This window comes from Ammospiza caudacuta, chromosome 33, assembly GCF_027887145.1.
Source record: "Ammospiza caudacuta isolate bAmmCau1 chromosome 33, bAmmCau1.pri, whole genome shotgun sequence".
NCBI lineage: Eukaryota > Metazoa > Chordata > Aves > Passeriformes > Passerellidae > Ammospiza > Ammospiza caudacuta.
In genome coordinates, this window is record NC_080625.1 from 2,430,574 (window position 1) to 2,457,887 (window position 27,314).

Consider the following 27,314-nt stretch of genomic DNA (forward strand, 5'->3'; position numbering starts at 1 on the left):
TGCTCCCCAAGTCAATTCCCAGTCTATTCCCAGTTCCTTCCAGTAGCCCCCAGTCCCTCCCAGTCCATTCCGAGTCCCTCCCATTCTATTCCCAGTTCCCTTCCAGCCCATCCCAGCCCTCCCCTCTCTCTCCCAGCGCCCCGCAGCTGATCCCAGTGTGTTCCCGCTCTCTCTTTCTGTCTCTCCCAGTGCCCCCCAGCGTGTCCATCTCGCTGGTGCCCCCCTCGAGCTCCCAGCCCGGCCCCAGCCGCCTGCTCTGCTCCGTGATGGATTTCTACCCTGCTGCCATCCAGGTGAGGTGGTTCCAGGGCCAGCAGGAGCTCTCGGAGCACGTGGTGGCCACCGACGTGGTCCCCAACGGGGACTGGACCTACCAGCTGCTGGTGCTGCTGGAAACGCCGCCGCGGCGCGGGCTCAGCTACAGCTGCCAGGTGGAGCACGTCAGCCTGGAGCAGCCCCTGAGGCGGCACTGGGGTACGGGGGAGCCCCTGGGGGCGCTGGCAGAGCCGCTGGGCTGTGCTGGGAGCCACTGGGAGGGAGCTGGAGAGAGCCGGGCTGGAAGTGGGAGAGGGGCTGGGGGCTGGGCAAGGGCTGGAAGGGGTTTGGGGGATGCTGGGGAGGGTGGGATGGGCTTGGGGGGTCCTGCTGGGCGCTGGGAGGGAGTTTGGGGGTGCTGGGTGTGCCTGGGAGGGATCGCAGTGAGCCCCGAGGGGCTGGAAGGAGATCGGCGATGGCAAAGCGGGGCTCGCCATGAGCTCGGTGGTGCTGGGCACAGACTGGGAGGGCTCTGGCTGAGTCCTGCTGGGGCTGCCAAGGGACTGCGAGAGGCTTTGGGGGTCCTGGGGCGCTGGGGGCACCTGAGAGGGGGCTGTGGGATGCTGAGAGGGACGGGAGGGGCTTTGGTGGCTCCTGGCCAGGGCAAAAAGGGATCAGAGGGAGGTTTCAGGGGGTCCTGGCTGGGCTGGGGGCCACAGGGAGGGCTCTGGGTGTCGGTGAGAGGTTTTGGGGCTGCTGAGCCCTGCAGACCCCCCAGAGATGCTGACGGGCATCGGGAGGTTCGTCTTGGGCTCGGTCTTCCTGGCGCTGGGGCTCGGCTTCTCCCTGCGCAAGAAGGTCAGGGCGGGTGCCAGGGGTGGTGTCCCCGCCGTGGCGGAGCGTGTGCCTCGCCGTTTTTCCACCCCGCCAGAGCTGCAGTCCCCCGGCCCCGTCAGCATCTCCCCCTCCCCACATCCTGCACTGAGCAGGGAGGGAGAGCTCAACCCTTGTTAGGAATATCTAATTAATTTAAAATAACTAATACTTTTTAATTTTAATACTTTTTAATTTTATTTATGAAAACATCATATAACTTAAATTTATATAATTTAAAAAATAATTTTATATTTTTGAGAGAGTCGGTTCCGAATTTTCCCTCATCTGCCTCAGGATCGTCATTTGGGGACCACTAAGAAAAGACCGCCCATGTCTTAAATCTCTGGCTCCAAAGGAGAAAGTCACATGCCAACAACGCCCTAGATCTGAGAGCGTTGCTAAGCCATTGTTCTCACAGGTGTTGTTTGCTGTGTGCTACACTGAGCCCAAGGAGAAGAAGGGGGCGTCGCAGACATTTCTTCACAGAAATCCTTTCTTTCAGATTTCTGCGTCTTCTGGAGGCCAGAGGCCTCAGAAGAGAAGGTAAACAATTATTATCAGATGCTGTGGAATACAACAGGGGTTTCTTGTTTGGCTCATGCTTCTTGTTTATAATTAAGGGCCAATCACATAATGCAAGCCGGGGACCAAGTCCTTGGGCACAACTTTGTTATAGATTCTTTCTATCTATTCTTAGCTTAGCTCAGCAGCTCTGCAACCTCTCTCTTTATTCTTATTAGTATAGTTATAATGTAGTATATATTATAAATCAATAAATTCAGCCTTCTGATCTAGAAACAAGATTCACCGTCTCTCTCTCACCAGCAGCGACCCACTCAGGACACTGTAATAAGAGGGCACCATGCCCTTTGTGCAACAACAGCCTTGGGAGCTGTCCCACCTCTCGGCCTGGCTGGACTTCTCCTGAGTTTCAGGTGGTCCCCCCACAGAAGACCCTCACCTGTTTTACAACCACCAGGACAGATAGACTGAGATGGAAGGAGCCTCTCCATCAAGGACTGAGACATGGAACCCCCATGTGAAAAGGCTTCTCTGCTCCTTCCAAGGACTGGGACTGAAACCCCCAGCCCGGGGCAGGTGTGTGGGGGAGGCAAGCTGACCAAAGCGAGATGTTTGCCTGCAGGTTGTGACCGCTGGACCAAGAAGACAATGGCTCTCCTTTACTGCTGAGAGCACGGACTACCTGTTACATCTATTCCTTATTGTATCTGTATCGCCCCCTCGCAATTTTCAATAGAGTTATCATAATAAAAACCTCTGAGTTAGCGAGAGGCTTCGAGATCTCCCAGACGCAACAGGTGGATCCTCGACTGGACTGGACCAAAGGACTTCATCTCTATGTTTGGCAGCCCTATTCCCTCTCTTCCTCTGTCTTTTTCTCTCCCTTAATCCCTCTATCGCATTTTGCTGTGGTCATTCAATAAAGGTGCATTTGTTTCGATTATCATTGCAAACCTTCTTGTACCGTGTCAGTTCTGTTTGCACCCTAAGATCAAATCCATGAACCATCACGAAACCCGTCCGTGAGGATGGATCGTGACACCCCCCCAAGGACCCATCCTCAAATTCCCCCCCATAGCACCCCCAGACCCTGCTAAAACCTCCTCAAGTTCCCCCTAGACCCTCCCCAAATCGCCCCCAAACATCCTCAAGACCCCTCCCCAAATTCCCCTCACAACCTCTCCAGGACCCCTCACCTGTCCCTGCGCCTCCTCAGCAGCTCCCGGAGCCCCCCGTCCTCTCCCAGCGCCTCCCCCGCTCTCTCCAGCACCTCCCGCAGGACCCGCCCGAGCCTGGGGCGGCTCCTGGGGGTCCCTGAGGGGGTCCCGGGGGGGGGGAGGAATAGGGGGCGCCCGCTCCATGCCCGGCCCGTGGTCAGGGGGCGCTGCTTTGGGCTCGGCTCCGATTGGCTGGAGACGCGCGGGGAGGGCGGGAGTTGCTGAGGGGAGACACCCGGTGAGTGGTTGGTTTGATAGAGGGCACGGTGATTGACAGGAGAGGGGCGAGGCAGGCGGGCTTTGCCGAGGGGAGGCGCGCGGTGATTGGCTGGTTCAGCTCGAGAGAGGCGGGAGTAGCTGAGGGGAGACCTGCGGTGATTGGTTGATTCTGCGTGCGAGAGGCGGGCAGGGGGAGGCATGCGGTGATTGGTTGGATCCGCGCACTGGAAGGCCGGTGTTCCTGAGGGAATACCTGCGGTGATTGGTTGGTTGGGGGTGGGGTGCGGCATGATTCGTTAGTTTGAGAGATGAAGCGTGGTGATTGGATGGTTTGGGGTGGGGCGCGCTGCTATTGGCTGGGAAAAGTCTGGGATTTTTAAAGGACTTTCCCGTTTTTTTGGGGAAAAACTCTCAGATTTTTAAGGAAAAATTCCCGGATCTTTGCAGGAGAAACATTCCCGGGTTTTTTGACCCCACATGACCCCAAAAAACCTAAATAACCCCAAAACAATCGAAATAAACCCCAAAGAACACCCAAAAAACTCCAAATACCTGAAAATGCCCCAAATAACCCCAAACAAATCCAAATAACCCAAAAAAATAAAAAACCAAAAAAACCCAAATTAAACTCAAAGACCCCCAAATGATTTCAAGTACACCGAAAAAAATCCCACATACACCAACATAGCTCCCAAGAACCCCAAATAATTCCAAATAAGCCCAAATAAACACAAACAAACCCAAATACTTCCAAATAAACACAAAGAATTCCAAATAAACCCAAATAAACCCAAATAAACCAAGTAAAACTCAAGAAAAACCCTAAAGAGTCCATATCTAACCCCAAACAAACCCTAAATAAACCCAAATAAACCTCAAGAAACCTCAGTTCCTCCGGTCCCCACCCCAAAAAAGATCCCGACCAATAACAACGCGAGGCACTGATGACGCTCCAGTTGCTGGGCACAAACTCAGAGCACTGGCCCCACCCAGCTATTTTCAGCCAATCAGCGCCCGGCCCGACTCTGACTCATCACTTGCCAGCCACAGACCAAGGCCTATCACTGCGGTGAATACTCAGAGACCGCGCGGGGTAATTTCCAGCCAATCAGAGCGTGTCTCGCTGATGACTCATCAGTTGCCAGGAGCGGAATTTAGGGAGGGGGGGGAAGGTGACCCTGGGGATGGGCTGGGGACCCCAGATTAATCCAAAATGGGGTCAGGACCCCAAAATGGAGCAGGCTGGGCCTGGAGCACCCAAAACCAAACACAGGGGAAGGGACTGGGGGAACGACTGGAAAGGAGACAGCGGAGAAAAGAGAGTCGGGACCCCCAAATTTACCTCGGAGGGGGATGGGATGCCCAAACCCAAAGACAGGGCAAAGGCAGAGACGTGGAGTTTTTATAGGGTATCCCAAGGGTGGAATTGGGGTTGGGGTCAGGGGAGGAGTTCTTAGCAATACAAGAAGGGTGAGATCAAATTCCTGCCTCTTAGCAACAGCAGCACTCCACACAGAACCTGTCCCCAAAACCTAAATTCCCTCTAAAACAACTGAGAAATTATGCAACGTCAGATATATTCGATCAATTTCCTACATTTAATCAAGTTTTGGGTGTTTTTAAAGGATGAAGGTGAAGCAGAGGAAAATTAAGGCCAAACCAAAAGGAGAAGCAGCCAGGTGTGTTCCCAACATGGATCACAGGGAATGTGAGTGACCAGGGCTGTGCCCAAAGTGCCTCCTCCAGTGGGGGATGGAGCTAGAGCAGCGCACGAAGTTCTGCCCGCACTCGGGGCACTCGCAGGGCTTCCCTTAGTGGTGCCTCCGCTGGTGTCGGGTCAAGTTAGAGCTCCAGGAGAAGCTCTTCCCACACTGGGGACACTCGTAGGGCCTCTCCCCAGTGTGGATGCGCCGGTGGGTGACGAGGGTGGAGTTGCGCTTGAATCCCTTCCGGCAGTCGGGACAGCGGAAGGGCCTCTCCTCTGTGTGAATCCGATAGTGCAGGAGGAGACAGGAGCTGGTTGCAAACCTCTTCCTGCATTTATCACACTCGTAGGGCCTCTCCCCAGTGTGGATGCGCTGGTGGGTGATGAGGGAGGAGCTGTGCTTGAATCCCTTCCTGCAGTCGAGGCATTGGAAGGGCCTCTCATCTCTATGAACCCGATAGTGCTGGAGGAGATGGGAGCTGGTCTTAAACCTCTTCCCACACTTGGAACACTCATAGGGCCTCTCCCCAGTGTGGGTCCTCTGGTGGCTAATCAGGCTGGAGCTCTCTCTGAAGCACATCCCACACTCAGAACACTTGTACGGCCTCTCCCCAGTGTGGATCCTCTGGTGCGTGATCAGATTGCCGCTCACGCTGAAGCTCTTCCCACACTCCCCACACTCATAGGGCCGTTCCCCAGTGTGGATCCTCTGGTGCCTGATCAGGTCGCCTTTCCACCTGAAGCTCTTCCCACACTCCACGCACGTGTGGGGCTTCCCCCCATCATGGAGCTGCTCATGGAGCACCAGCTCCGAGCTCTGGCTCCATCTCTGGCCGCCTTCCCGGACCAGGCTGGCTCTTTCCCCCTCAGATCCCTGCCAGCTGCGTTTGCAGCCCCTCCTCGTGTGCCATCTCTGGGGCTTCTCCTCCCTGTTGGCTTCCTGCGCCGTGGAGCCGCTCAAAACGGCCTCTGCCACCAGGTTCTGCTGCAAGCATTTGTCCTCCCTGCTCTCCATGCTCAGCTCCTGCTCTGGGGGAGGAAGGACAAGGACAGGATGGGATTTGCCTCCGTGCCACAGGCAAGGGCAAGGAGATCCCCCCAGGGCTGAGCTGCAGCCGGGGCTGTGCTGGGCTGGGAGATGGAGCAGCACAGAGGGGAAAGGGGCACTCATCACCAGCTCGGGGCTGTGCGCAAATCACAAACAGGACTGGACTGCTGGGAATGCGTCCTGAGCTGTGTGATTTTCCAACATCTGTCTCATTACTTGGTTATGACCATGGCAAAATGTCAGCAGCTCATATCACAAGTAGCAGAAAAAGAACTACACGTTAAAATTTACTTTAAAAGGTTTTTGACCAATCATGCAAAGCAAAAGCATATTGACATTAGTTCTATCCAAGCACTATAAGCACCTTGACGGTTAAAACAATGCTTGCTTATTTCAAATACAATACCTGCTTGTAAGCCTTAAAACACAATGCACAGAGCTCCATTATTAATCTTGGGACTTCCCAATATCTTGCTAGATACACTTTTCAGCAGGTTAGGGAGTTATTCTAGATAAGCGTTAATGCACACAGACCACTGTTCTACTTCTCCTTAATTTATACTTCTTATATAATTATTCTGCTGGCCAATCTTATGGCTGCTGCTAAGCTCAAATCAGTTCTAATGTCTCTGAGGCTTGTCTTTTGCAGCTTTCCCACAACCCTCTGATTTTAAGAATCCAGAGACACTGACTTCCCCCTCACCTTCCTCAGTGTCCCAGGCATCTTCCTCGCAGCCTCCAAGAAGTTGGCAAAGGGAAATCCTGGTTTGGGGAAAAAAAGGGATGAGAATGTTGAGTTTGAAGTTCCCTCTGTCCGAGTCCATCTCTATAAGCCACTGGCCATCTAGGCTCCAGAAACACTTCCCAAACACCCAGATTCAGCCCTGAAAAAGCCTCCCAAAAGTTCCCCGTCCCTGGTCCCTCCCCTCAGCTGGGACGGGGGTTCCCCCCTGTCCCAGCTGCTCGGGGGTCACGCTTGGATTGGGGGTCCCCCTTGTGCCCAGTGCCCGCCCTGCCCAGGCTGCTGGCAGTCCCAGCAATGCCAAAAGCTCCCCCTGCTTCACTCTCCCCATTTCGGGATGCCGGGGCTGTTTGGACTCCCGGGCTCCCTTCTCCCCTCATTCTCTGCTCTGGGCTGCAGCGGCTCCAAGGAGTCCCCCCTGCCCCTCTCCAGGCTCTTGAGGCTCCCGCCAATGGCGGCGCTCCCCCTCTCTGGGCTCCCCCCTTTGGGCTCCTGGGGGACACAGGGCTCTGCTCCTCCAGGCTGCCTCTGCCGGCAGCCACCACCGCCACCCCCCAATGTCCCCCCAAGGGGCCTTTTCCGCTCAGCCTTGGACTGCTTCATTCTCCAAACATCTCCCAAAAACCCCAACCCAGGGACCCTCCGGGATATCCGGGCCGAGCTCCCTCTCCCCGCTCATGGGTGCGATGGGGGGCGATGATCCCACAGCTGGGAGCTGCGAATTCAGGCAGGGATCGACTGCGTGGTTCCCTCAGCTCAGCCTCCATCTTCCTTTGTCCCTCCTCTTCCTCTTCCTCCCGCTCCTCCCCTTCCTTCCCCCCTCCTCCTCTATCTTATCTCCACCTCCTTCCCCTCTACCATCCTTGCTCTTTTTATCTTCTCCTCTTCCACCTCCCTAACCCCACCTCCTCCTCCTCCTTCCATTGCTGCTCTCTCTCCACCTCCACCTCTTCTCTTCCATCCCTTCTCCCCCTGCTCCTCCCCTCTAACCCCACCTCCTCCTCCCCCTTCATGGCCTTTCCCTCCCTCCTCCTCCTCCCCCAGCAGCAGCCACACCCTCGGTGCCCCGTTCCTGCAGCCCTCACAGCCCGCGGCAGGAGCGGGGATGGAGCCGGGACAGGTCGGGACGGGCAGCGCGGGGCTCTCGGCTGCTCCCAGCCGCTGCGGGCGGGGGGAACCCAGCCTAGGCCAAAGGAGAGGCAAACTGGGCAAACTGGGGAACATCACAGTAGAAGATGGAGATAAAAGAGTTATGTTAATAATAACTCCAAAGGAGGAAAAGCTGGAAATTCCAAAGTTTAGGAAAGCCGAGAAAAAAGAATTAAAAAAGATAGGAAGTGAAAAAGATAAACCAGGGAAATGGAAACTTCTTGAAGGAAGACAATTTCATAATAAAATGTGCTTACTAGGAAAATATTAGAACACTTGCATCAGAAAACCCACTGGGGTAGTCAAGCTTTGTGTGATCATTTTTTAAGAAAGCATGTGTGCACTGGGATTTTTGGAGTAGCAAAGCAAGTAACTGAAAGAGGCTTAATTTGCCAAAGGAGAAATAAAAAGGTGAAGAGAAAAACAACATTTGGAGGTCATGAGTTAGCTGGTTGACCATTTCAAAGTATCCATGCAGAAGTTTAGATTTGTTAGGCTCTGGATTTATTTGATAAAAAAATTGATTAATCTAGAAGAAAGAGAATATGCCACATGTTAGACAGGAGATTTCAGGAGAATAAAAATCTTTGAAGTATCAGAAACACCAGAGGAAAAAAAAAAAAAAAAAGGGGGGGGGGGGAAATGAAAGGGAGAGGAGCAGGAGGAAAAAACATAAAGAGAGTGGGATCCTCTGCAGGCCTTGCCCCCTCCGTTCGCGGCCCAGGCGCCTGTCCCGGGTCCCGGCTCGCTGCCCGCCTCAGCTCCGCCTGCCCCGGTTTCCATCCCAGGTGCGGCCTCACTGCCCAGGGCAGCTCCACCTGCCCCGGCGCTGTCGCTCAATTTGTGTGCCCTGCTCCCACTGCCTGGCCCGCGGCCGCTCTGCCGGCCATGCTGGGGAAGATGGGGGTTGCTCTGTCCTGCCGCCTGCTCCGAGGTCACCACGCCCACCGCACCCAGGGGGGGTCCCAGCCATCCCGTCCCCGGCTGCCCTGCCCGTGCCACCTGCGCTGGGCACCGCCGCTGCTGCCGGGCTCTCCCACCTGCCTTTGCTCTGCCGGCAGCTGCCGGATCAGCCGCCATCAGCCATGGGGGGGCTGCCCACGCTCCGCCTCGGGCTCCACGGGAAGATCCCCCTCTGCCGATTCCGGCAGCAGACCCTGCCCACACTCCCACCGAGCCTCGGCGGGATATCCTCCCCTGACCCCATCCTGCTCTGAGTTACGGCCCCTTGGTAACCACAGCTCCGGCTGTTCAGGGAAACTCTCTCTCTCCACAGGAAGAACCTTATCGAAACACTAGGAGCTCAGTTAAAAGGCAGCCCTCTCCAAATTCTTTCCCAAAACACACGAGAAAGGCTATAGAAGGTAAAAAAGTGAAAGAGTTAGATGAAGGGATTGCTCTATTTCCGTTCAGAGAGGTTCCCATGGGAGGGATGCGCTGCCCCGCCCCGCGGGAGCCACCAGCGCCCCTGCCGGCCGTGCCCGGAACTGCACCCAAGGGCAAAGCGCCGCAGCCCAAAGGCCGGGACTGGGTCCGGGCTCTGTTTGCTGTCAGTGCCGCAGCTGTTGGTGTTTGTTTGCTTTATTATACACACTAGTAAACAACTGGTATTCCTATTCCCATATCTTTGCCTGAGAGACCCTTGATTTCACTAGTCTAAAAATTAAGAAGGCCGGAGTTTGCATTCTCCATTCCAAGAGAGGCTTTTTCTGCCTTCCCGAGCAGACACCTCTCTTGTAAAGCAAGACAAGCACCCACAGGCACTGAGGGGGGCTGCAGGAGGGGCACAAGAAGGCCCTGCAGCACTTGGGCACAAAGGCACAGCAGGTGAGTGCAAAAAGGGAGCAGCAAAAGGCCAAGCTGAAGGCAAAGGCCAGGGCACAGCTCCTACAGCCCCTGAGGGATCAACCCCAGGGCCCAAGGGGGCCCCAGCACCCAGGGCACGGCTCAGCCACAAGCACCTGGCAGAGGCATTGCCCTCCTTGGCAGGGGAGAGCCCACCCAAACAGCCCCTGGCAAGGAACCAGGGCTCCAGCTGCAGGGCACAAGGACACTGCAAGCACAGACAGCAGCACCCTCAGGACCAGCAAGTCCACCCCTTGATGGACATGGATTGGCAGGGCTGTCACAGCCCCCATCACACCAGGGACCCTCCACACTGGATCCCTTGAGAACATTCAGGGTGGGTCTGCATTGAGAGGAGGCATTTCCTGATGGACACAGGGGCCTCTCAATCCACTCTGAATCTTAGCCCTAGGTGGAAAATAGTAAAGGAATGTTTTAATTTTTAAGGGAATGAGTGGGAAACATGAGCAGGTATGATTTGTTCAACCACTATTAGAAGCAGTGGGGGATAGGTCAGAAATAAATGAATTGCTTTTTCTTCCTCCTGTGATTGTAATTAACTAGGAAAGAATTTGTGAGCTGGGTTTTAATACTGCAAAAGGGATACAGAGGCCAGTTCTGTTCTACCTTTGTGCCAAAATCTGACAAGGCCCATGCTGAACTGAACCCCAAAGTGTGGGCAGCCCCAGGGAAAGAGGGAAAATTAGATATGGAGCCTCTAAGAATTACTTTAAAGCAACCAGGACAAGGAATACCCTGTTCCAAGAGAGGGAAGGAAGAGCTCATAGCCTGGTATTGAGTCCCTGTTAAAGGCAGGGCTTTTGGAGCCAGGGATGTCTCCCTACAACACTCCTATCCTGCCAGTCAACAAACGGGATGGATGGACAGGAGGAGGAAACACAGAATTTTCAAGTGTTAAAATGAAGATTAACTGAGGCGGCTGGCCTGTGCCGTCCAGACAGGGAAAAAGAATTTGAATTACAGGTGGATATTAAAAAGGGTCTTGCGAAAGGAATTCTTGTGCTAAAATGTTTAACCCTACATAGGATCTCCTATAGTTCAAGTCTGACATCAAGTTAAAGGTCTGACAACCAAAAGAGCCTCTAAATAGATGAGCAGGGCTCGCTTATTACAGTATGAAACTTGTTCAATGGTGCAGGAGGATTTAGAACTGAGGACAGGGCAAGGGTTTAACCCAGCCTCCTGTGTGAACAGCCTGGAGAGGGGCTGGCAAGGAACCCAAGACTGCACTCAAGGGACAGAGCTCCAGACCCAGGCTGGGACACATTGATGATGGGACATTGCCCGGCCTGAGGGAGAAAATGTGTTTGTGGATGGCTCTGCAAGGGCAGCAGAAGGGAAAAGAGCTACAAGACAGGCTGTTATTAAGGAAGGGGAATCCGACACAGCGCAGGTCACCGCCACATGCTCAGCTCAACCCACGGAGCTGTGGGTGCCTGTGAGAGCCTGGCACTGAAATGCCCTGAGCAGGAAGGCTTCAACATCTTCTGCTGACACCATGGCACCTAACAGGGGGGCAAAAGCAATTCTCACTGCTTCAGCAACCACTGGAGCAGATATCAAGGAACATTCTCCCACAGCAAGCTGGGCTGGCACACAGCCTGCCCTGGACCTTTACTGTGGCCAACACCCAGCCAGGACATCGGCTCCTGCCCAAGGAGTGCAAAGCAGCACCACTGGTGGCCAAGGGGCCCATGCCAAGTGTCCCTGAGGCCAGAAACAGCCGCCAGCACAGCTCAACACGGGGGGACCCCTCAGCCTGGCCTCAAGGGCTCTGGAGCCCCGGAGATTTGCACTTCCCGCCCGCAGCAGGAGGATGGGAGGCCGCCCCTGAGCCTGCCCTGAAGGCAACGCAGCAGCAGCCAGGGCTCCACAGCGGGCCAAGCCCCTGCGCCTGCCCACAGATCCTCGCCTGGAATCCTCTGCAATCCCGGCCACCCTCCTCTGCCAGCTCCAGCCACTGGGGCCAAGCCTTGCTGCCACTGCTGCAGCTTCAGCGCTGGCTGGGCCTGCACTGCCACAGCTGCTGGGGAACACCACGGCACAATTCCACTCTGGGGCTCACTGACACCCACACTCTGGGCTGCCTGCCATTGCACTGCTGCAAAATGCACCGATTTGGTTCTTTTAAACCCTATTTCTCTGCTCAGGCTTGGTTTGTCTTTGCCTTGCGGGAAGGAATTTTAAAGGTTTAATTTAATGGGTGTTACACCACTCAATGGAGATGAGTTCAACATCCCAACAGACTGGGAATAGCCCAAAAGACAAGCACAGAGATAACGACCAGCAACAAAACATCAACATTGCCCAGCAGCAAACAGCAACCAACAACTACCCCAGACACTGCCCCCGGCAGAGCTGGAGACACCTGGGCTGGAAAAGGCTGAGAAGGAAATCCAGGAGTGTGGAGACCAAATTCACATCAGAGGGGAAGGAATTCAGGTCCAACAGGAAACCAAATACTAAACACTTACAAAACTTGGAAGCAATAATCATTAAAGCAGTGGATTTAAATTGGTTCTACATAAAGTTTAGGAAAAATCGAGTAAAACTCCCATGGCATGGAATGATTTTCTCTGCACAGCCGGGCTATTTGTGAAAGAAATTATTTCTGTTGCACATCCTGGCCAGAACTAAGGAATGCCTTGACTCTCTAAAACTAAAAAGATTCTTGCAGAGTTTTTGTTTTCCCTGCAGTTTCAGGGACAAAATTACAATATGAGAAAAATTTTCATAATATTCCCACTTTATATAGTCAGGTAGGTTTGGGACAGAAGTGTAAGAATCAAGTTTTGGTCTGGGGGTTTCCATGTTTGCCTTTATGCTGCATTTTGCAAAACTGAACAGCTTTAAAAGTAACGCTTTACACTTATAAATATTTAATATTTTTTTTTAAAAAAGCAGATTCTGGGGGGGCCACATGTGACTCATCAGATGGCTGCCCTGGAAGAGAAGCTTCATTCCAGGCAGCCTCCACAGGAGCTCTAGAAATGCAAATGAACACTGCTGGGCAAAGTGTGGACAATGCACCTGGGTCTCTTGCCCGGGCCAGCAATTGGGCTGATTCCCTCTGCCCCTCACCCCAAGCTCTGCCTGCTGGCACTGATGGAATTTGCACAGCTCAAGGCAGAGCCCAGGGGGAGGATATCTGACCCTGCAACAGAAACAGGTGAAGCTGCAAAGGGAAACAGCAAATGGAGAATGTTGGGAAAACTTCACTACAAATAAATCGGGGGAATCATCCCTCTGCCCACTCCAACATGTGCTGTCACTGTCTGTGTTATATAGGGTATATTAGAGCACCCAGGATTTTTTGCTACCAAATGTTCAGGGAAATCAGCTGGGAATCCAAGGATTTGATGATTGAATTAGAGAAAAGCAGTCAATTGATGCAGCCCTGGCTAGAGAGAGCGGCCAAAAATGGGGAAAAGATGAACGGCCACCAGAACAAATCCTACAACACCATGGACCAGCCCCTGGGAACCCGAACCAACTCATAGCAGAAGCCACAGAACCCATTTCTCATTTCAATGGCATCATTAGATTACAAGCTGGCCTCGCAATAATAACCAACCAGACAGCTCCAGCTCCCGACCTTCCTGCTGACCAATCCACTGAAATGAGGAACACAACACTTAACCATGGGATGGGATCAGATCATCTGTTAGCAGAAAAAGGAGGAGTTTGTGAAAAATTAAATTACTCAAGCTGCTGTTGGCAAATAGATGACAAAGGAAAAGTGGTGGGAAAAAAAAAAAAAAAACGGAAACAAGAAAGCAGCTCATGTACTGGCCCAAATGTGGAAAGGATGGGAAGGGGCTACGGTTTTGTGGCTCCCTGGCAGACCATGGGTTACACGAATGCTATTTCTCCTGTGATGTGCTACAGCAACTCTCATCTTTTTACCATGCTTGACACCTTGAGAGAGCAGCTCATTCAGCAGGTGGGCGAGGGGCCAGGGACTCGTAGATAAGGAAATTCGCCGGGTCAAACGGCGAAACCATCAGCTTCAATAAATGCTACTAATTAACATGGACTGCCGCTCACAGAAAGTCCCGCTAAATTCCTGAACTTCCAGAAGAACAATAATTTAACAGAGCCATGAATATATAGTGTTATACGAAAGTAGGGATGCACATTAACGAGGATATGCAGTTGGGAAGTCTGAACCTTCCAAGTACCTCAGCCAGTGGGCAAAGGGAGAGGGAGACACAGCCGGGAAAATGAGGAGAAAAACCAGGCTGCGAACTACAACAATGGCAGAGAGCGCACGGCAAATGCCCCACGGCCTCTCCCTCTGCTCAGCAATAAAGTCACTTTTACAGGACTCCTCTGACTCCTCTAGACACAGAAACCTCCGGCCACGGCAATTTCCCCGCACAGCCACGGACACGGGGCAGCCACCTCTGTCCCAGCCACAGCAACCGGGCCGAGCCAGCGCTGCTCCGCCAGCGGCTCCTGCCGAGGCAGCGGCCGCAAGGAGACCGCGGGCAGCCGCTCCCGCAGCGCCCTCACGCCAGCGGCATCACGCGCCGGACACGGCACAACGAACCCGCCCGAGCCCCCTGCCGCCCCCGAGGCCCGCAGCCGGCCCCGAGCCCCCGCACAACCCAGCACGGCTCCCACCTGCGCTGCGGCCGCCTCCGAGCTCCGCCGCCGCCTCACCGCGCTCCGGCCGCTGCCGCCGCTCACGGCACCGCACACACGCTCCCACAATGGCGCCGCTGCCCAGCCACGGCCGCCCTCAGCCCGCCACCGAGACCCTGCTCCGCCCCGCTCCCACCAATCAGCGCGCCACAACCACGACTGACGGCACCATCGCCCAATCGCAGCCAGGGGCGCGCTCTGCACACGGCACAGCCCCGCCCCGCCCCGTGCTCTCAGGGCCTCCCGGGCTGCGTGAGGGCAGAGCCGGAGCTGAGGAACAGCCCTGGAACGGGCCCGGGCCCGAGGGGATTGAGCTGAAAACACAAACAAACTTCTCCGCACCTCCCGTTACGGCTTTCCCGGCACTGCGGCTCCGGTGCCTCCGGCTCAGCGGGAAGAACTGGAGCCTGACTTCTCCTGCCCCGAATTAGGAGCATCAGGGCATCGCTTTGTTTTGCCCCAAAAAGGGAAAAGCGCCCCAAAGCCCTGTGGATGAGTGGGGGAGGGGAGAGATTTCTGACAGAAAACTCCAAAAACTCAGAGCAGGATAATGAGAAGTATGGTAAATAGGTATGATTCGTGCTGACAAAATTGAAACAGCAATCAATTTTGATACAGTAATTAATATTTGGAAATAATAAAATAGTTAAAAGGTGTAATGCCAAGAAAGAAACGGAGAGGAGGGGTTCCATTCCCCCCCACATTCCTGCAGATGTTCAAGGATAGAAGGAAAAGAAGAGATAAGAGTTACTAAAAATTAACAGAAAGGAAAATCTGATTGGGTCCCAGGAAAATGCTAGTTATAAGAGATTTATTCCTTTGGTGCTTAAATATAATATTATGTTCGTTTTGGCTTACATTATACTGGCTTGGTGTGCATGTGTAACCCAAGGGTGAATTAAAGGACATCGAGGAAGAGAAGAGGCCTCCATCAGTGATGACTCCCAAACCAGTGGTGGCTCCACCAAACCGAGCGGTGGAGCATGCGCAGTAAAGGTGGTGATGAGGGCAGAGGTAGAAGTGTGATGAATCGAAAATGGGAGGAGATGACATTGACATATGGCACAAAAGGGGGAATTTTCGCTTGGCAAGCTCGCATGTGAGGTGGCAGGGGTCCAAGGGCCCTGCACTCCGTACCCCTCGCCATTTGTTGGTTTTTTTGCTTATGTGCTATTATTGGAACCAAATTATCCCCTATTTTAACCAAATTACATTGTCAATATTTCAAGTGTATCCGATTTTATATATTCTAAGCTATTCAATGAAACTTGCTGCTACCTTTAATAGTGTTTGGTTTTGTTGATGATGGGATAATTGGGCAAATATAACACCACTCTTCTCCCTCTCTCGGGCCTGCTCCAGCTGTGCCTGGCAGCTCCAAGCAGGGCCCTGCACCCAGGCCCTTTGCAATAAACCCCAAGTTCCATGACCTGGCTTCAGAGATCTCATCTCTCTCCATCCCGACCATCCTGCCCCTGTTGTCCTACAAAAATACCCCAAAAAAACCCAAAACTCTAGTGAGACATCACAAAATTACTCCAAAATAACCCAAAAAAAACCTCTAACTCTTGTCAGGAACAATGAAATTACCCCAAAATGGCCAAAATCTGGTGAGGAACCCCAAAATGACCCGAAAATACCCCAAAATGCAGTCAGGTATCCCAAAATATCCCAAAATAAGGACAAGGACCCCAAAATCTGGTCAGATAGCCAAACTTACCCCAAAAACACCTGAAGATACCCCAAAGTCCCCTCAGGGACTCCTAAATTACCCCAAATCCTCCCAGAATCCAGTCAGGGACCGCAAAACTATCTGAAAATACCCCAAAATTCAACCAGGGATCCCAAAATTCCCCAAATGCCCCCAAATCCAGTCAGGGACCCCAAAATAACCCCAAATCACACCTAATCCAGTCAGGGACCCACAAAATCCACTTGGGGATCTCCAAAACTCCCTCAGGATGCCCCAAATCTAGTCGGAAACTCCCCAAATCCTCCCAAACCCACTCAGAATGCCCCCAAGTGCCCTCACAACCTCCAAACTACCCTCAGTACCCCACATCCCCCGCAGGGCTCCCATATCCTCCTTAGGACCCTCGAAAATCACCTCAGAATCCCCCCAGATTTCCTCATGATGTCCCTATATCCCCTCAAGACCCCCCCAGATCTCCTGAGAACCCCACAAACCTCCTCAGGATACCTAATTCTCCCCCAGGACCCCCCATCCCGTCACCATGTCCCAAACCCCCTCACGACCCCTCAGCCCCCTCACAATCCCCCCAAACCCCCTCAGGACCTCCCAAAAACCCTCAGGATCCCCAGTTCTCCCTCTCGATCTCCCCAAACGCCCTCAGAACCCCCCACATCCCCTCAGGACCCCCAGTTCTCCCTCAGTCCCTCCCGATCCTTTCATAACCCCTCCAAACCCCCCCTCATCGCCCCTCCCCTCTCCCCGCTCCCGGTGCTGACCGCGGTCGCTGTCGCCCATCCCGCGCTGCCGGGGGGGGTCCCGGGGCTCCCTCGGCGCCCGCAAATTCCCGCCCCGCCCCCTCCCCCCCCCGCGGCCTCAGCCCCGCTCCGCCGCCGCTGGGCCCCACGGGGACCACAATGCCCACAATGCACCGCGGATTCGCCGGAAGCAGCTGCCGACGCCGAAGCAACGGGAACTTCTGCCAGTACTTCTGGCCGGCGCGGCTTCTGATTGGTCCGCGCCGCCTTTGGGGCTTCTCGGCAGAGGTCTCGCGAGAGAAGCACCGCGGCCCTGTTTGTTGAGGGCAACACTGTGGGCTCCTCAGAGCGTTCCGCGTTCCCTCGTAAATTCATCCGGGAACGGCGGAATGAATCCGCCTAGAAATGGTGCAATGGAGCCTAAATCCCCTGGGGATGGAGCCTAAGTACCCTTCTACTGAGCCTTAATCCCCTGGGATTCAACCAAAACGGCCAAATCCAGGCGCTTTCCATGGATAGGGGCGGTACTGGAAAGGGCGGGCGGTGACGTCACCTCGCCCAACCCCTTTTCCGGCCCCTCCTGAGGGGGCTCTGCCTTTTACCGGCGCCGACCCCGGGGCCTGTTCTGGGCCGGGACCGGAGCTGGTGCCGGGGCTCCTTCGCCAGCGGAGCGTCCCCAGGGTGTCCCCAGTGAACACGGAGCCCCAAGAGGTGCGACGGTGGGGGAGGGGGCAGTGGGGAATGGGGAGCACACGCGAGCGACAGTGCGGGGTAGCAGAGGGGTCGGGGTGTTGACAGAGGGACAGAGGGGACAGCAGAGCCCTCCAGGGAGGGGACAAAGGGGAGCCCGGGAGGGCACAGGGGTCCACCCCAGGAAGCCACAAGTCCCACGAGATCCCTGACACCTCCCCTGTCCCCTCCCCAGCTGTCCCCCGCCCTGCTGCAGCCACAGGTCACCGTGGTGGCCATCCTGGACGAGCTGCTGGCCACCCTGCCCAGCCTGGACGAGATGACTCTGCTCGTGTCCCCATTGCACCTGTACTGGGACCTGATGGACTTCACCAATGAGCTCCGCAACAGCCTGTGCACTGATGAGTCCTGGAGGCACCGCAATGTCACCTACGATGATGATGACCCTTTCACCTCTGATGATGATGACCCTCCCGACTCCCTGAGCCAGGCCCTGGCCGCCTACAAGAGCACCCCATGGACCAGCAGGTTCGATGTGCAAATGGTGGCCTGGGAGTGGCAGCGGTCAGTGGCTGCCACTGGGACAGTGGCCCAGGACAGCTGTCCTGGAGCTGGGCCCAGCTGGCCAGGACGGCCACCAAGCTCCCCAAACCCTGCAGGGATTTGGCCACCAAGGCGGCCGACAGGGTGGCCACCGCCACTGCCCGGGCCAGGGAGCTGCAGGCCAAGACTGCCCATTATTGGACAGCTCAGGAAAACATGGTGGAGCTGGGTCAGGCCCTGGGTGGGGAGGAGAGGGCTGAGGTGGTGGCCAGGCGTTAATCCTGCGTGAGGAGAGAGGCCATGGTGGCTGCCAGCGAGGCAACAAGGGCCACCATGGTGAGACAGTGGCTGGAGATGGCCCTGGGTCTGCTGGAGCGCTTGGTGGCCGCGCGTGACGAAGCCACCGCGTTCCCCCAGGAGCTGCAGCGCCTGCTCTGGGACACCCTGGACAGCCTGGAAGGGACAAATGAGGCGTCTCCCAATGTCCCCCACAATTTGGTGGCCAAGGTGGCCGTGGCTGAGCGGCTGTGGGAGGCCAACGCCCACCTGGTCAAGGATCTCCTGGTGGAGACACTTCAGGACATCTTCAAGTTCTATTTCCATGATGGTCCCACCAGCCACAGTGCCCGTGAGGTGGCCGAGCGGTGCCAAAGAGCCATCGAGGACATCCCAAGGCTCCTTCGACCCCCAGAGTGTCCCCACGGTGTCCCCAGTGAGCATGGAGCTCCAAGAGGTGTGACAGGGGCGGGTCAGGGGGAGAAGAGAAAGGAACAGAGGGGACACGGGGGGAGGGGGTAGTTGGGGATGGAGGGGACACAGAGGGTGGAAAATGGGACAGGGGGTCATAAAGGGGACAGGAGGCAGTGGCAGGAAAGGGGGAGGTGGCAGAGAGGGGAGGGGACATGGCGGGGGAGGGGACAGGGTGATGGAGGGCATGGGGGATGGGGACAGGGAGGGTGACAGAGGGGACAGCAGTGGGGGTAGGGGGTGGCAGAAGGGAGAGCAGAGGGGCAGGGGGCAGGAGGGGCTACGAGGGGAGGCAGAGAGGGTGACACAGAGAACAAGAGGCTGACAAAGGGACAGAGGGGATAAAGGGGATCCGTCGGGGGCAGGGGGCTACCCCAGGAGGCCACAAGTGCCACCAGGTCCCTGACGCCTTCTCTGTCCCCTCCCCAGCTGTCCCCGGCCCTGCTGCAGCCACAGGTCACCGTGGTGGCCACCCTGGGCGAGCTGCTGGCCACCCTGCGCAGGGCCGAGATGACGCTGCTGCTCATGTCCTCAGTGAGCCTGTACCGGGACCTGGAGGACTTCTCCAGGAAGCTCCAGGCCACCCTGTATCACAGTGATGGCACCTGGTGGTACAGGGATGTGACCGTGGATGATGATGACCCTCCCACCTCTGGTGATGATGACCCTCCCACCTCCCTGAGCCAGGCCCTGGCTGCCTTTGAGAGCACCCCAGAGACCACCTGGGATGATGTGACAATGGTGGCCAGCGAGTGACGCCGGTCGGTGTCTGTGCTTGTGGACAGGAGGGCCAAGCTGGCCCGGGCAGCCATCAAGCTCTGCAACACCTGCAGGGTGATGGTCACTGAGGCAGGCTACAGAGCTGCCACCGCCACCGCCCGGGCCAGGGAGCTGCAGGACGTGGCTGCCCGTGATGGGACAGCTCAGGAAAACATGGTGGAGCTGGGTCAGGCCCTGGGCAGGGAGGAGGGGGCCGAGGTGGTGGCCGGGCATGGAGCCCAGGTGAGGAGAGAGGCCAGGGTGGCTGGGCAAGAAGGGCCACCATGGTGAGACAGCGGGTGGAGGTGTCCCTGGGGCTGCTGGAGCGCTTGGTGGCCGCGTGTGACGAAGCCACCGCGTTGCCCCAGGAGCTGCAGCTCAGGGTTGGGGACATTGAGGCCGCCCTGAAGGGGACAAATGAGGTGTCCCCCAGTGTCCCCAAGGACTTGGTGGCCAAGGTGGCTGAGGCCGAGTGGCTGTGGGAGGCCAACGCCCGCCTGGTCAAGGATCACCTGGAGGGGACACTTCATGACATCATCGAGTTCTATGACGGTTGTGGTCCCGACAGCCCCCATTGCCGCTGCGTGGCTAAGCAGTGCCAAAGTGCCATCGAGGACATCCCAAGGCTCCTTCGACCCCTGGAGTGTGCCCAGAGCGTCTCTAAGGTGGCCCCAGTGAGCATGGAACCACAAGAGGTGCGACGGGGAGGGGGTGGAGAGGGGGACTGAGGGCACACTGGGGTGGGAGAGGGGGCAATGGAGAATGGAGGGAACACAGGAATGTCAGGAGGGGATGGGGGTCACAAAGGGGACAGCAGTGAGTGGCAGGAGGGGGGAGCTGATGGGGGGGGGAGGAGACATGGGAGGAGGTGCCAGTGGGGGATGGAGATGATTCAGGGGGGAGGGTACATGGGGGCTTGCAGGAGGGTGGTAGAGGGGGCAGCAGTTGGGCCAGGGGGGAGGAAGGGCTATGAGGGGTGGGGCAGGGGGTGGCAGAGGGACAAAGAGGCTGACAAAGGACAGGGGAGAAAGGGGACCCTGGGAGGGCACAGGGCCCGCCGCAGGAGGCCACACATGCCACGAGGTCCCCAACACCTCTTGTGTCCCCTCCCCAGCTGTCCCCGGCCCTGTTGCAGCCACAGGTCACTGTGGTGGCCACCCTGGGCGCGCTGCTGGCCACCCTGCCCTGGCGGGATGAGGAGATGCTGCCCGTGTCCCCAGGGTGCCTGTACTGGAAACTGGAGAAATTCACCGAGGAGCTCCAGTACACCCTGAACCGCATTGATGATGCCTGGTGGTGCCGCAGTGTCATCTCCGATGATGATGAGCCTCTCACCTCCCTGAGCCACGCCCTGGCCGCCTACAAGAGCATGCCATGGACCACCTGGGATGATGTGACAATGGTGGCCAGCAAGTGGCAGAGGTCGGTGGATGAGCTTGTGAACAGCTGGGCCAAGTTGGCCAGGAAGGCCACCAAGCTCCACAACATCTGCATGGAAGTGGCCTCTGACGCGGCCGACATGGTGGCCTTCCAAACTGCCCGGGCCAGGGAGCTGCAGGACGAGGCTGCCCGTGATGGGACAGCTCAGGAAAACATGGTGGAGCTGGGTCAGGCCCTGGGCAGGGAGGAGGAAGCCGAAGTGGTGGCCAGGCATGGAGCCCAGGTGAGGAGAGAGGCCATGGTGGCTGCCAGCGAGGCAACAAGGGCCACCATGGTGAGACAGCGGGTGGAGACGGCCCTGGGGCTGCTGGAGCGCTTGGTGGCCGCGCGTGACGAAGCCACCGCGTTCCCCCGGGAGCTGCAGCGCCTGCTCAGGGACATCGATGCCACCCTGGAGGGGACACATAAGGTGTCCCCTGATGTCCCTGAGGACTTGGTGGCCAAGGTGGCCGTGGCCGAGCAGCTGTGGGAGGCCAAGACGCACCTGGTCAAGTGTCGGGAGTTTAGTTCAAGTATGGCTTAAAGAAAAAGGCCACGAAGCCATGCAGCTGAGAGAAAAGTAACAGGTAGCTGTGAAGCAGTTTCAAAGCAGTTTCCAGCCTGACTTCTATAAACAATTAGTCTCTCTCAGGCATCCTTGTATAAGCAATAAAGTTCTCAGGCAGTCTTCCCATAACAAAGGTAACATCCTCTCTGGGAAAAGATGGCACCCTGGGAACAGTTATGGAAGTTTTGGGAACCGTTCGTATCACAGTGAGAACACTGATTTTGTTTGATGTAAACAATCAACGGTATTGTAAAACAAAAGGAGTGGTTAGAGTTTTCTCTGTTAGCCTATCATAAAGCTGTATTTTGGAATATGCATGAAGTTAATTAACACTGTTATTTAAAGTGACGGATCGATCAATAAAGTTGGAGTTCGATGCATTATAGGATGGTCGTTCTCCCCCTCACTTCAACAAATTGGTGACACCCGGACGTGATAGCGGACACCACGACGATCGCGGCCATCACGGGGATTGCGAACACCAAAGGATAAGTGAGGAATGGTTCAGGCTCCGAAGCAGCGGGAGCGGCAATAAGCGCGAAATTAAAGCGGAGGAAAAAAGAAAACCGCCGATACGCGCCGTGCCCTGGCGACCATAATTAGATGGGCCAGCTGATACGTGCGGCATAGAAGTCTTGGAATACGCTGCTAGGTGAAAGTGCGCACTTAAAAAGAGGTATGGAAAGACAAGCCGCATATGAACTTTTTATTACATTTTTGCAAAAAAGGCAAATTAAGGGTATAGACTTACAGAAAGAATTGCAAGGTCTTTTGGCTTATGGTCTGGAAAGGGGAGTCTTTGTGAATCCCCACACGGTTCACGAGTTGTCGGAGTGGCGTAAATTTGGTGATATATTATGGCAGGCTACGTTAGACGATGATAAAACTGCTAGGAAAATGGGTAAATTATGGCGGGTTATTAACAACGAACTGTTGCAGTTTCAGGCGGAAAAGAGGGCTGCTTATCAGGCTACTGCCGCTCACGATCGTAATAAAGAATACGATCAAGAGAGGGAGTTTGATAAAGTGTCGGGGACTCCTCTCGGCCCTGCAATGAGGACGGTTTCATTACCGACCTCGCCTCCTCCCTCGGCAGCGAGCCAGGTTCCGGGCCAGGTTCCGAGCCAGGTTTCAAGCCAGGCTCTGAGCCAGGTTCTGAGCCGGCCTGTGAGTCCGGCTACATGCCGGGCTCCGAGCCCAGCTCCGCAGGGTGCTTTACTACCCTCCGCGCCGCTTCTACCGCCTCCTTTAACGAGCCAGCCCCCCCTGACGAGCCAAGCTCCGCAGGGTGCTCCGCAGGGTGCTTTATTGCCCGCTTCGCCGCAGGCTACGCATAGCACTTCTGAGTCTCCCGTATTGCTTGCATCGCAGCAGCCAGGGCCACAAACGTGTGTCCCGTTCCCGAAAAGTAATCAGAGCCCTGGGTTGGAAAACGATCGAGCGGTGATGATTGCACGGGAAAGACGGGATGCGTGGGCAGCTCTTGCCAAAGATGCAATGGAGAAGGGAGACCAGGAGTTGATAAGCTTAGCGAGCGAACTGGCTTGTCCGGTTATTTTCACCCCCCAGGCTGGCGGAGGTATGCAAGCGACAATTAGTGCTTTAGATTGGAAGATGTTATCTCAGTTGCGAGCTACTGTTAGCCAGTTTGGCTTTAAAAGCGAACCAGCCAAGCAAATGCTCGACTATATTTTTGACACCAGTATTCTTCTTATTAATGATTGTCGTGGCATAGTTAAATTAATCTTTACCCAACATCAGCAATTGCTGTTTAATGCTCATTGGCAGGCATTAGTAAATGAATGCGTGGCAGTACAAAGACAGCAGGGTGACCCCCTCCATGGCGTCACTGTTAGTGAGCTTATGGGTCTGGGACCTTTCTTTCGTCCTGAGGCACAAGCCTTAATAGGTCAAGAGAAGTGCCGGGAGGCAATAAGGTTAGTCAGACTCGCGATGGAAAGGGTAAAGGAACCAGAAGAGAGACCTATATATATAGGAATCAAGCAAGGCAGAGAGGAATCATTTAGCTCTTTTATTGACAAGGTTGCTGCAGAAATTGAAAGAGCTGAGGTGCCAAAATATCTTAGGGGAGTATTGCTCAGGGAGTGTGCTCTCCGAAATTGTAATTCTACTAATAGGAGAGTACTTAACACCCTAGGTACTAATTGGACTATAGAAGAGGCATTAGAGAAGATGGCCCTCATATCTACGGGACAGCAGGCTTTTGTGGTAGATACGATCAAACAGAAATCAACGTCAGGAATAGGCTTGCAAGAACAGGCAAAGTCCTCTCAGAGTCAGGTATTAGCCGCTCTTGCACCTCACCAAGCGTCAGCTGCATTTGCAAATCAAATAATATGGGCCCAAAAATGCCGCTCGGACGACCAGGCACCAACAGAAGTCATCGCTGCAGCATCGGCACCTTCTTCTGTCTCCAACCCGACACCACACGAAGCCGCCGCGGGGAGAGAGCGAAGCCGCCGCGGGGGGAGCAGACACGGGTGCAGCGGTGCCTGCAGCAGAGTCAGCCTGCCGGCGAGTAAACAAAGAATCCAGCGCAGGGGGGGGAGTTTTCGCCCGCTCCGACACACGCACCGCGGGACTGGAGCGCTTTTTGCAGCGGGAGCGTTTCTCCCTCCCCCCACAGCCGGCAAAAGCTTCAGTTTAAGACCTAACAGCCTAATGGATGTAACTTTTGTCAACAAAAGGAAAAGATCCCTGTTGAAATTAAGAAACAAGTGATGGTAAACAAGGAAAGTTAAAGGAACTTTTGTTTTTCCTGGCAGAGACTGTGAAACAGGAATCAGCGTACTGTATGCATGGGTCAAATTTCGGCCGGTTTGGCTCGGCATTGGTATGCTGTCTTGAAATCACCTGTATTGGCAGAGACTTTAACATCAGAAGCCCGGATGGCTCAGTCAGTGGAACATCAGACTCTAGAATTATATTTTGAAAAGTTTAAAAATGTTAAGATATGTTAGACTAATTGTATGAGTGAGATGTTGTGAGTGTGCTTTTTGATATAGAAATGCTATAGCAAACACGTGAACAAAGTTATTTTAGCTTAATATTTTAGAATCAGGCCTGTAAGTAAGTTATAGTAAATGCTATATTTTATGTCTATAGTAAGTTTTATCTGTTATTAAGTAGTTTAAGTTAAATTAAATGCTAAATACTATTAAGGTTAAGTTTGTTAAGTTTATTTGCTGTCAAGTTTCGAGGTCTGTTAAGGTTAAATCATATTAGGTTTAAGATAAGTTAGATTCTGTTAAGTTTGATCTTACATTATTTACAAATAAGTCTAAAATCAGTTAGATTTTGTTATAGTTTTGTTAGAATTAAGAAATTTTACATGTAAGTTCTGTTGATTTAAAATTCTATTAAGTTTAAGTAAAGATAAGTTTAAGTAATGTTAAGTTCTATTAAGCTTAAATATTTTAAGTTTAAATATTTTAAGTATAAGTGCTATTAAGTTTAAGTGATGTTAGATAGATTTATGCTTTTACGATAGGTGTTTGTTTTATGACTTGTGTTCAAAGTGTTGTTGTAAACATCAGAGAAACCTTGCTAGCTGAAAATACTATTTAGTTATTAGAACTGCCTATTCTTATGTTGCAAAGAGTGTAGCACAGTTAGCCCATAGAATTTTGAAGCCAGTTAAGTTCTATTAATTTGAAAATAAGTCTGCTAAGTTAAGTATTTTAAGTGCTTCAAGTGCATACTACTTTCTCACCACTCCAAATCAACAAAGGACTGAGAATCGCCCAGCTGATGCCATTTCAGCCAAATGACTAAAGGATTACAGACTATAAAACTGATTTTGAACATTTTTGAGAAACCCAGGGAAGAGGTGGATGTGAAAATCTCATGGACAGAAAGGATCGTTTTCAGACTTGTCATTCACCTCCTCTCCAGGTTCACATGAATGAAAACAGCTAACAGCTTTCTTTTCTTAGTCCAATTACCACCTACCGTGCAATGCCTGATAAGGCCGGACATTGTGGCTCAGCTGAGGGTGGTTTTAACCCTTTGGGATAATACGCTGTTGCCGGACGACCGGGGAACTGATTGACATTATTGAATCATTATCATCTTTCCATATAAAAGGACCGGCAAAAGAGAACTGTCTTGAATGTCACAGCCCACATTGTGCTGCTTGGGTTGCACTGTGTTGTGGAGGTTGTGATGAGACCTTTTGGGTGGATCAGTTGTCACTTTTTCGTTTATGGTGTGATACCTGTAATCATAGACATAACTGGGAATATAATTGGGAGTGGGCTCTACGAAATGCAACAGGACTCAACACTGCCTCAGCTTTAGATCTTTATGAGTCGCATGAGCAGAAAATCTTGGCTTATTATCGGTGGGAGGTACAGTGTATTTTGAAAAGGGTTAAAGGTTAAAAACTGACAAGAAGAAGAAGGTCAAAGTAAAACCAGAAAAATGAGGTTTCCTTTTATTATATTATTTAGTGTAGTGGTAGCTGAAGAATTTAAGTTAACACATTTTAGTCAACCTAGAGATAATGTATGAATAACACTTGCTAGACAGATTAATCAGTCGTCGCTTTGTCTCAGCATTGCCAGTATGGTCTCCTCAAGAATTCTGCAGTTTTATTAATAACCGTGCCTTATGTATGCACAGTATGGTAAATATTAAATTGCCTAAAGGGTATACTGCCAGTCAGAGTGATGGCTACCGTCAATGCCTGTTAGTTCAATCTCTTAATATTCCTTTGCATTCTCCACCTGAGGAGTTAGAACTTTTTGGAAGTGCAAATGCTAGCATGACCAGCACTTCTGATGGTGGATGGTTTAACTTTGATTATTTTAATCCTCAAAAGATGAATCCATATAAACAAACATGGGCTACTCTGGATTCAGCTCTAAAGCCAAACATAGTGTCTAAACAACTCTACAGCCATTGTAAAGGCTCTAGCATCATGACACCTAAGAAGTTACCTACAGGAATATTTCTAATTTGCGGAAATAGAGCCTGGAATGGTATACCTGCTCAACCTCAGGGTGGACCTTGTTATTTAGGCAAGTTATCACTATTTCACCCTAATATATCTGTGCTGATGCAATTAAGTCATCAGGTGAGCAGGCAAAAGCGTAGCTTACATAATTTAGACTGTAGTCAAATAGGAGATCCGTGGTTCTGGAGTAAATTTAAACAAGTGATGGTTTCAGCTTTCCTACCCTGGGGTGCTGCAAGCAAAGCATTGACTCTAGCAAAACAAATAGGGTGTTGGGCTAAGGGTGAACTAAATAAAACTTCACAGATATTAGATATGTTAACTTCAGATGTACAAAGTGTTAATCACGCTGTTCTACAAAATAGAGCTGCTATAGATTTCTTATTATTAGCTCAAGGCCATGGGTGTGAAGAGTTTGAAGGAATGTGTTGCATGAATTTATCTGATCATTCTGTATCTATTCATGCTAAGATAAAAGAGCTACGGCTAGGACTTAATAAGCTTAAGGAAGAAGAAGGATTAGGTATTGATGGGTGGCTTAAAAGTTTCGGATTGGGACCCTGGCTAAGAAACCTTATAACATATGCTATAGGGATATTAGGAGTACTCTTATTGCTTTTACTTATATTACCTTGTTTCTGTAGCTGTATCCAAAAGATGGTTAGTAGGATGATAGAGAAAATGTGGCAAACTAACCTCCTTTCTTTTAAAGAAAAAGACGGGGGAAATGTCGGGAGTTTAGTTCAAGTATGGCTTAAAGAAAAAGGCCACGAAGCCATGCAGCTGAGAGAAAAGTAACAGGTAGCTGTGAAGCAGTTTCAAAGCAGTTTCCAGCCTGACTTCTATAAACAATTAGTCTCTCTCAGGCATCCTTGTATAAGCAATAAAGTTCTCAGGCAGTCTTCCCATAACAAAG

At 53.2% G+C, this 27,314-nt stretch overlaps 1 pseudogene; it reads right to left on the reverse strand.

The window, feature by feature from the left end:
• Positions 1-27,314, reverse strand: part of LOC131570213 (uncharacterized) — a 1,483,036-nt pseudogene that overhangs the window by 315,498 nt on the left and 1,140,224 nt on the right.